Here is an 11130-nt window from a genome sequence, read left to right as displayed (position 1 = left end):
GATGGATTCGAGGATTAGCTAGAGGCTGAGGTTGTCACCCACACTGTATGAAAAGTATGAGACCATAACTGATTTCAAAGAATATTTTCACAATCTGCATATTCACACGAGGAGGGATCCCATCAAGATATGGCACAAGTTTCCTTACTTGGTGGCCGAGGGGGACATAGCACGGGTTCTGAGCAAGTGTCCAAGTGAATAGCTCACCCTATCAGATGCTAGCGCAGGTACTAGTAAGCTTGCAGAAGGTTCGATTGCGCATATGACGATAATAAAGAAAAAGAAGGAAGCACAGCAGGCTGCCGCCCGGGAGAAAGCTGTGAAGAAAAAAGAAGTTGCTGCTAGACAAAAAGAAGCAGCAACCAAAGAAAAATAAGCACAGGAGACACCAACGTCACAGGCCACAATTGACATTGAGGAGTCGGAAAAGGAGAAAACACTAGAGGAGGAAGAAACAGAGGAACGCGATGCAGGGGGTGCAGAGTTAGAATCCCCCTTCATAGACTGGACAAGGAAGAGACAAACTTCCATTGGGTCGTGCAAGAAACAAAATTCCAACCGATCAATAGGCATGACCCCTTTAGTCCTTATTGAAGGGGATTTAGATGAGATAGGCGACATGGTCCGTGACAAAATGACTAATATTTGGGGACACTTTGAGGAACAGTACCAGTAGGCGCTGGGAAAGGTTCAATAGGATTAGCGTGAATTGCAGATCCAAACAACTAGGTTGCAGGCGAGCGTGGACCCGACGAGTCGGCAACAAGTGAGCCTTAATCAAGCAAGCAAGTCAGTTCTAGATACAGTTAGATATTTGGATCTCCTCATTGTTCAGTTGCCAGAAGGATCCTTGTGTGCTCAAAAGGAAGAACACAGGTCCCAACTAATGCAGAGAACCTAGGCTTAAACCTCGCGACACTCCGTATCCAGACATTACATGAACTACACCAAGGGGTGTCCGATGAATTGAGGATTAGGGAGCAACATGCATTGCTGGTAATCAGTGAAGTTAAAACAAACAACCAGCAAAGTTTTGAGGAGAAGGCCTAAGTGCTTAAGGAGAAAGAGGAAATCACAGCGCAGAGCCAAAAGTTGGAAGCAACCATTGCACAAGCTTGCAGTGACCTGCCAGAGTTCAATATTGTGGCCGATGCATCCTCCATGGAGAAGATCCAAAAGTTGGTTGCTGCCGTGAAGGAGTCTAAAGATGAAATCCATCGAGTCTGGTTCAAGCTGTAGTTGTAGACATTAGAGCTGTAATTGAAGCCGTAGCCCATGACTCCTCCAGAAGTTAGAGAGTAGTGCGAAGCTATTATCAAAGACAGAATGGCAATGTTAGAAGACGTAGTAAATGGCTTCATGGACCTCTTTGAGCAAGCCATGGAATTTTGGACCTCGTTGTAGGAGGATACCACTCTGAAAAATATTAGAGTAGATATTATAGAGAAGCAAAGGAAGTTCAATGAAATTTGATCGACTACACAAACAATGGAACCAGTACAACGGTTAACACGGTTGTAGGAGAGGAAGCTTAAACAAAATGAAATTGATGAGTTGCATCGGAGGGAAGAAATTCTTTCTACACGGACGCAGCCAGGGACAGATGAGGCCAACTAGTTGACTATGTCAGTACAGAGTAAGATCAAAGGGACGCAGCAGGCTCAAAGGACCATGGGCCTTGCAGTTGAAGGCCCAACTATTGAAACGTTGGTCGAAGAAGTGCAACAGGCTGCCACACAAGGAACCGTTGACCTATAGGTTTTGAAGCTAGAGTTCCACAAACTGCAAGCCAAGATCAAAGAACCAACATAGTGACTCGAGGGTGAGTCATGAAATTGTGTTGGGGGCCTGTTAGGAAAGGGTCCCCTGGTGTAAATTTTTGGAATAATTTTTGGTATACTTGTAAAGTCTCCGCATTTTGAGGGAGCGGAGTGTGAAGGTTATAGGAGTAAAAAGGGGCTTTAGTCCCTTAATTTGCTAGAAGATAGGGAGTTTTGTGACCTGCCCATGGTCTGCGAACCATGGTATTGTAAGATAGAAGGATATATGTAGACGAGTCATAGCAAGTCTATGTGATAAGTCAATAATAGAAGATCATTGTATGGGCAAGTAAGCTAAGGCAAGAAAGTCTGTTTCCTGTACTTAGGTGAAGGCGAAAGCTCTTGCAGCTAAGTGCATGGAGACCTTGGTAAGTCTGTAGATTGAGTTCGTGGGCCCCTACAGTTGAGTGTGCAGAGAAGAAGAGTCTGTAACTGAACAATTATATCAATAAAAGACTGTGTTGAATCTCTTCTTGTGTATCAATGTGACTGTATTTACTTCTACAGTTTATATATTTTCACTCTGTTATTATGATTTTATAAGAAGTAATTCTTAATTGATTCTCGAAAGTAGCAGATCTTCTTATTTACTTACTTTGTGAATGTATAAAGCATTTTGTGAAGGTTAAGATTATGTTTTAGCAAGTTACTGCAATCATTTATATTCTAAGGGTTAGGGTTTTCAATGACTGAAAAGAAGCCTTAGAAGCTATGGGAACCCATCACATTGACCTCTAGATGCAAAAACTTGGTTTTTTCATCCTCCAATATTGCTTCAGGTGAGACTGCAGCCTGCGCTACGCGGGTTGTTGCCAAAAGGGCTAGCAGTTAGGGTTTTTTTGGTTGGCGCAACTAACTCTGAACCTGGGTCAGGACCCCTCAAGCCAACCAGAAGAATGCCACAAGTGTTCAGAAAGAAGAGTGTAGGACTTGAATCTATAGATAGCCATTATGTTGGTATTTTACTTGTAATTTGTATGCTTCTATTTTCAATATGAGAATTGTATGAAATAATAAAACAATGGCAGTGACAGGTTGGTGCTTGCACACTTAAAAGATTGGTGCCTCTACGCAAGTTGGTTCTTGCTAAACAAAAGAGGTTGGTGCCTCTTGGAAAATTGGTGCTTGCTAAACAAAGGGGGTTGGTGCCTCTAGTGAGTGGGTGCTCACATACAAACATATGTAATTAAGGTGGTGCTTAAATTACATCATATAGCAAATAATAAATTGGGGGTTTTTTCCCTCCGGGTTTCCACATGAAAACTCTATGTCAAATGTATGCTAATCATTAGATTGTTGTTTGAGTATGTGTTCTGAAAATTTATAAGATTTACTGCTTCATGAATGAATTCTTTCACATGTGAAAGAACATAAGAAGGAACTATAAGCACAGTAAGTAAAGAAAATTAAGAGTTTATTAAATTAGTGATTCACCCCCCCCCATTCTCAGCAATTCCTTAATTCCAAAAATGCTAGCATTACTCTAACATTACTTGGTTACATTATCTGTTCGCTAAAATATGTCAACCAAATTGTTTGCTAAAGTATGTCCACCAGATTACACTATTTGTGTTAAAGAGTAAATAGCCATATTAAGTGTCATCCAGATTACACGTATGTTGCATGATTACATGAAATTGCTATGTTGGCCACATGTTCTATTTATGATGATATCACAACCTCTCTTTATGTCGATACTGATATCACAACCTCTACACTCCAAACCACAAATTTCCTCTGCAATGATGCGCTCTATGCAATAACAACTCTATGCAACAAAAGGGTTAGTCTACTCTACTGGACAAATTTGCTCTACTCTAATGCACAAAGTTCCTCTACTTCAATTCGCTTTGGTCAATAATTCCAATTCACTCCGGGCAGTAACATAATTCCTTAATACTTCTTAGCAATGGTGAATCTGTTTTAATTCACTATGTGCAGGAACAAAATTCATTGAAGACTTCATACTGACTCACCTTACATAGTGAAGCTAGTGTTGTTGGCTCTTCTAAATTGCACCACTGTTGGAAAGACACAACAATATTCATTATACAGTTACTGGTCGACCCACGTTCTTTTCACTACCACTTGCACCTCCTAATGATGGTTGGAAAGTTTCAAATGGGGGTTTGCACCTTGTGATACCAAAGGGAAATGGTTTCAAAAACATATGAAAATAATGCATGAAAAAGCTGGGGAATAATCTCATAGATAACAAATCACAGGCATACGTGCATCAAGGGGAAACTTGAGATAGTGTACTAGGAGTTGTCATGGTCCGCTATCTACTGTTGTTGCTATTTTTCTAGAGTTCGAAGCCACCGACTGCGTTTGCCAATATATCTCTGTTGGTTTGGTGAGTTGCCCAACTTTGTTGATCCAAGTCCGGGTGTGACAAAGGACCCTTCCAAGACCTTTTACTTTCGTGATGTGTTAAATTACATTATTAAAGAACATAAATGAATACATCTGCATGCTGTAAAGAAGAGGAACATGACAATCATTAGCAACATAAAATAACAAGACGTTGATAACAGAGTTCGTCCAGGAGGGACTACATCTTCGGGTCCTGGTGTTAAGATGGTGTAGGCTGCTGCATTAAGTGTTGTCAATAGTGATGATGTACACAAGAGATGATGTTGTGATCATACAAGTAAAATGTCGTCATGTAGGAGTGGCTCTAAGAGATGTTCTGCTACAGGAACACTCAGTAAAAAAGACTCCTATTAGTATGACACAAACTCATGCATGATGAGCTTCCTGCCAATATGTCATAAAAGGGATCTCAATGCAAACATGCATGATGACAACATGAGTATCCCATGAACATACAACAAAGAGATCTCTAAACACAACATGACGAATCATGACAACAAGTACATCACACATATGATTCCGCATCACATCAAGTAGGAATCATGAAACAAGTATGAAAACAAGATCCCACATCAAACATCAAACAGGGATCTATGCATCACAATGCATAGCAAAAGAAGTACATGAACACACTACATACACCTCACATCCAGGGGCCATCTGAAGAAGCAGATGTCAAACTGCTGACGCTATTCGTGCCATCGATCTCACGGCATCAATCACATGGAAATGGTTGCTCGCACATAAACGCTGACACCTCCACTCCACTTAGAAAAGTGGCTGAAAAATAGAATGAGCTAATGAAAAATCTGAACGCACCATCAGATTTGTCGAATAGTGCAAGATCGACTGTCAAATTTTTGGATTCTGAGAAAATGAGAATCTGGGGCTCAAGAAATCTTTTAGATTCCCCCTAGATTCCTCAAAGATTCTTCTCCATGGGCGGACTGGAAATGTGCAACTCAAAAGGCGAACCTGACCTCGCCATTATGATCCCTGTGGAAAACCATGAAAAAGACTGTAAACTTGACTATCTTCCAACAAAAATAATTTTTACTTCCCTGGAGAATATTTGGGCATCAAAGAATATTCTGCTTCCTCTATCTCGAAATCCGTGCCCACCCTTGGTTCCTCCATCTCCCCCGGTGCACTGACCATATGCTGGGTTTATATTATTTCCTGGGTGGATTAACCAAAGCAAGAGGTTTGGCATAGTGGTAAATAAGGAAAATGGTTGAGGAGGCGTCAGGGACCTATTTTTTATTACATCACTGTTTTTTAAACTGAAATAAATTTGAATGGGGGTTGGGCCTGCATTGGGCGCTCTGCCCCCATAACTCCCGTAATGCTAGTACGAGGGCGCATGTTTTGAAACGACGCGCATTTAAGGTTTGATCGTTTGGTGGTTGGGTGTATCACATGGTACATTGTATTTATGGCACATGGGGCTGCCACGTGGGTGGGGCCATCCCTCCCGCCGACCGTGGGTTCAACTCCCACCGGCCCCTCAAATTAATACTATGTTATATGAGGTGTGGGGTGCTGGAGGTGGTGGCCCACCACCTCCATTTTATATTTTTTTAATTTTAAATAATCATAAGGCCCTTTTCGAAAATTTTAAAATTCCCCCAGAATCTAGCCCAGGTTGTCCAGAATCCGGTGGCCGGATTTTGTCCAAATTGTGGGCTCCTTAAGCCTGCCTAGTCAGCAAAAGTCAACCAAACTTTGACTGCTTCTAACTTTCACATATGGACTCGGTTTGACAAACTGTTCACACCACCACGATCAAGACGACGAGATCTTTAACATGAACCTAGTTCGAGCATAATCCAAACACTTTAATTTTTTAGCATTCATAAGCCCTCTTTGTCCTGTGTGTGTTTCTGGAGCCACCTGGATCATTTGCGAGATGTACTCCCCTGTAGGTAGCAATCTCAACACAATCTCTTTCAGAGTATGGATTTTAAAAATCTCTATCAAAATATGAATTTTAATTTTTTTTGTTATTTAAATACATCATGAATTAATATTGAAAGCAATAACTACAGAAACAAGAACCACAGAGCTAGCCATGAAATATATATATATATATATATATATATATATATATAACTAAAATTTTCCATGATCTTTGATTTAACGACCATTGAACTAGCCATGCAAAGATCTAATGTACTCTCTCAATCACTTAAGAGTATTAAACTTACAAATATGTTTATCAACACCAAAATGTACATCAGTGTTGCATTATATCGATTCAGATCATATTTTACTCTAATACTCTCGTTCCCCACTTTAGGCGATAGTTCATTTAAAGCAATGGAGAAAGCCTTCCACCCATTTATTTCCACTAGGAGGCTATGAAATCACTATAATCGATTCAATAAGGCACAAAGTCAATGCTCTCTTTTGAGATACCTAGAAGAGATATTCAGTCAGACGAACCAGCGACGGTCACATGTTCCTAAACCTGAAGGTCCTCCCTACATTCATGGATGTAGTATGGTCAATTCAATAAGAATATTTAATAACATGCAGTATCTCTGGTTTTATAATTAACAAAGTTGAGTCAGACATTCCAGCATTAAAATCACGAGTTTAAACGATAAATATTGGATGCCACCGCATTTTCTAGGAAGTTGTAGGGGATTCATGGTAAGGTTGAATTATCTTTCTTTCCTTAATGTGTAAAACCAAGCCTCTCCTATTCATCGCTTATGAGGAGAGAAACACCAAGAAGCTGGAGGAGACATTGAGTAACAAGGCAAGGAACGACGATTTACTAGTATTATTCGATACTCATCCCATGATAATACTCCATTGAAACTTGAACTGTTACAGGGTTTACCAGTCGAGGATGTCACCCATTTCCCCAAAATAAGAATTGAAACCGGAAACCAATCTATTTCCCTATGCTACTGCTCTTAATATGCCATGTTTTAATTAATCGATTACACATGTAATGCTTCATGACTTTCATGTTGTGTTCTACTATTTTCGGAAGGGGTAAAATAATAGGGTTCCCCTCTAACCCCAACACTTGCAATTTTCCTAAAGCACCGATCGGGTCTAGCAGGAAATAGATCTGGTTGCAACTCAAATCTAACTCCATCAGGCATGCCAAACCACCTATCGATTCCGGTAAATGCACAAGGTGGTGAAAGTTCTTGTTGGCATTCAGAACTTCTAGATTTATAAGGTTGTCTATGTCATCGAGGAGATGACATAGTTTGTTTAAATGGATGTCCAGTACATGGAGAGATCTCATGTAGGAGATCGACGGCGGGAGATAAGCTATATTGTTTGAGTGTACCGATAGTTTCCTCATATTATTCAATTTGAATCCCAACATGTCTGGTAGTCCCGCTAGAGGCTGAAATTTTCAATTAGCTCTTCCGATGCACTGTTAAATTCATACCATGCAACTGTATTAACCCATATATCCATACCCAAAACTATTAATAAATTCAACAAAATTTTGATCCTGCCCATAGGCTTGTATGCTATCAGGAAGGGCAACGAGAATGTTGATGGAAAATTTTAAGAATATAATCTTCAAGGTCCTGCCAATGGAGATTTGAGGTGATTTCAACCAACGTCCAGACTTCTCATATTGACAAGGCTAGTCATAAATTCAGGAAAGTAGTACAATCAGTTGGGCACCATCAAAACAAATAATTCATTCACTGCTTTCCTTTGGAAAAGTATCGAACATGGAGATTCATCGAACTGAAAAATTTACCTCCAATTTGCTATTTGAGAGATCCAACTTTAAAAGGGTCGTAGCCAATTGTAACATGTACAATGAAATTTATAGATACAACATGTAAATGGTTTATACTAATTTGATTTCATATTGTAACAAGTACTAGTACACCCAAAATCTAGCTAGAACGGACTGATGCATGCATGTTGGCTGAAAACTCTTGGAAATATCAAATGTGAATGTCTTTGTACCAAGAGGGAATTGCAAATAAATTGTACATTCACCATCTTGTGTATGAAAAAAGTTGGTATTTGTATTTATTTGAATGCCTTGCATGTGATATTTTCATTGTTGTTCTAGCTTAATTCAATTGAACGAAAGAATATGAAACTTTGTCCTCATTGTTACTTGGAATTTTTAAATTTCTCTTTTTAAGAGATGAAGATAATCTAAAGTCCTCGTTGTAATTTCATAATGATATGGATCAAATTTTTTAACGCTGGTATTACAAGAATAATGACCTGGATTGAGTTTTTTAATGCATATATTACAAGAATAATATGATTCATAAGCCATCCTTCTCTGTCATTATTTTTATTTTTTGAAAAAAATGTTAAATTGCTATTGCTTATGTATCTTTTGTTACGGTCAGATCCTATACTCATGGATTTATTTTCCTCTTTTAGAGGAAGTAAGTAGGTAAGTTAGCGATCAGTAAAAAGGGTAGGGCTAAGATCATATCCAAAAATCAATCCAAGCATCATGTAATCCAAAATCTCATTAGCAGGGACTCGCCGCTTCACAACTCCCCTTGTGAAATTTGTTTTCCGCTTTGTTACAGTTGGCAGGAAATAACATGCACACGTGTTCAAGAGTGAATTGCAACAGAGGTGAAGGTCGACACAATCCAAGTATAGGAACAAAGTAAGGCCACCATCCATTAGAAAATGGCCACAAAAATCTGGTTCAAGGTGATATCAAATTAGTTTGAGATTAAAAAAGTAATGAATTTCCTATTAGAAAATAGCCACATGTATAAAGATCCATTGATTTTAGAAATGAATTTATGAATTTAAATATTTAAGTTATTTATTTTTAACACATTATAGATATATGTTCGAATATATGTTATTGTAAAAATGAATTAATGAATTGATCGAGAATGGAATAATTCTAGTGATAACAATCTCATAGTGGGACAAGAGCCCAGGTCTGAACGGGTGGATAATGGAGCTATTCATCTTTGAGCTGATGGGATGTGACCTTCTACAGCTAGTGGATGACTGTAGGCTTTCTTTGAAGGTTTTGGATGCACTTAATTCCAATTTAATGCACTCATCCGGAGGTCATCTAACCCTACCTCATTCAAATATTTCCATCCTATCTCACTTTCTAATCTCCTCTATAAATTGATATTAGAGATTACTACAAACATGCTTAGAGACTATGTGTTTGGACATCTCTCACTGGAATAATTTGGATTTTTGAAGAACATGCATATACATGACGCTATAACAATGGCTTAAGAGTGTCTCCATTCGATGAAAACAAAACACTTAGAGGCTCTCATATTGAAGCTTGATTTGGTAAAAGCATGTGATTGTGTCGACTGAACTTTCTTGAGGTTAGAACTCCATAGAATGGGTCTTTCATATGAGGTGGTCAAGTGCATCATGTATTATATAACTTCTATACATTTTTCTATCACTATAAATCTAATTCCCACAGAGGTTTTTAAGGCTTTCAGGGGACTAAGACAAGGATGCTCTCTTTCCCCTCCCTTGTTCCCCATTGTTATAAAAAGTCATACATCAACCAAGGGGGTAACCTAGATGTGAATTCAAAATTAGACCTCACACAATTAGGAATAGGATCCCCATCCGGAGTATCAACCCAATCGCCATGTATTCTTATACATTTTCCTTGTATTTAGCCATTAGCAAGAGAGAGAATCGTGTATGGGTCTTTACGAAAATCAAGTGTGCATGGTGAATGTTTGGTTGTAGGTGTATCAAGGTTCTTCTACTGTAGAGGGAGGAAAGGTGATCCTATAAGAGAGAGGTAATAGTACCACTCTAGTAGAGGCGCACACATGTGAAAAGAGTATTGCCTAACATCAAGTAGTACAGTCCACATAGATGCGACAATTGTTACAACCATTACAACACATATTCAATTAGATAAGCACTAAAATAAACGAAACAGTTCAACTAATTTAGTACAGGTGAAAGCAAACATGAATGATAAACATTCACAGAGAAGTCTTACAAATATTCACAATCCATGCATGAAAACGTGTTGGCCATCAGGCTTCAAGTATTAAGTAAAAGTCCCAAGATACATGATAACAATGAACATCACTAGCTCTAATATTAGTGGAGTGTTGGAGCCATGAATTTCTCACCAAAAGTGCTAACTTTGCATCTCTAATGCCTTATGGGAGAAGCCAAGGTGAAAATTCCTTTTATTGTACAATGAGGGTGTATATATAACGAATGGGGCCATCCTTCACCTCCCTTATGACTCTTGGACTACCCTCATGATTGTTCGACTTCTCTATGACCTTTTGACTTCCTACCTGACTTTTCACATTAGATGAATGACTCTTGGACTTCCACTTTACATTATATTTCTCCAATATTGAATTACATATTCCATAAAATGATATGGTACATGATGACTCATGAAATGACATTGATGACATGCCAATTTCAAGCCATTCTTTGATATTTCTTGCTTTTTGTCTTCTAAAACATGGATCATGATCTTCTTCTTTGTCCTCCAAATGGCTTAGAGATGATGAGACTTTAGTGTAACTTGATCTCCAGTTGTTGTCTCAATTTGATGTCCCTTTGCTTCCTCTTGAATGATCAACTTGTCTTTGTCGCTAATGAAATGTCTTATAGCATGGTATCCTTCTCCATCTCCTTCATCATCATCTTGTCATAACATGATAGAGTACCTGCATCTACAATTAACTCATGACAAGATGATATTAGTATGATAAACCCCTAGTCTATGATGCTGCATGATGATCCACTGATTGAGCTAGAACCAGGTGGTAGGATGAGGAAGAGGCTCAATAACTGTGTAATTGTGCAACTCAGGAAATCAAGGGTTAGGTATGAGTCTTGAGACTGTGCAATGCACAATTCAGGCTGGACTGAGCAAGTCAACTATGTAGTTATGGAGTTGAAGGAGCTAGACTAAGGGATTGAGCATTGTTTA

The sequence above is a fragment of the Pinus tabuliformis genome, chromosome J, assembly GCF_031772625.1.
Source record: "Pinus tabuliformis cultivar Carrire ecotype Pingquan chromosome J, CPIR1, whole genome shotgun sequence".
Classification (NCBI taxonomy): Eukaryota; Viridiplantae; Streptophyta; class Pinopsida; order Pinales; family Pinaceae; genus Pinus; species Pinus tabuliformis.
Note: the sequence above shows the minus strand (reverse complement) of the source record.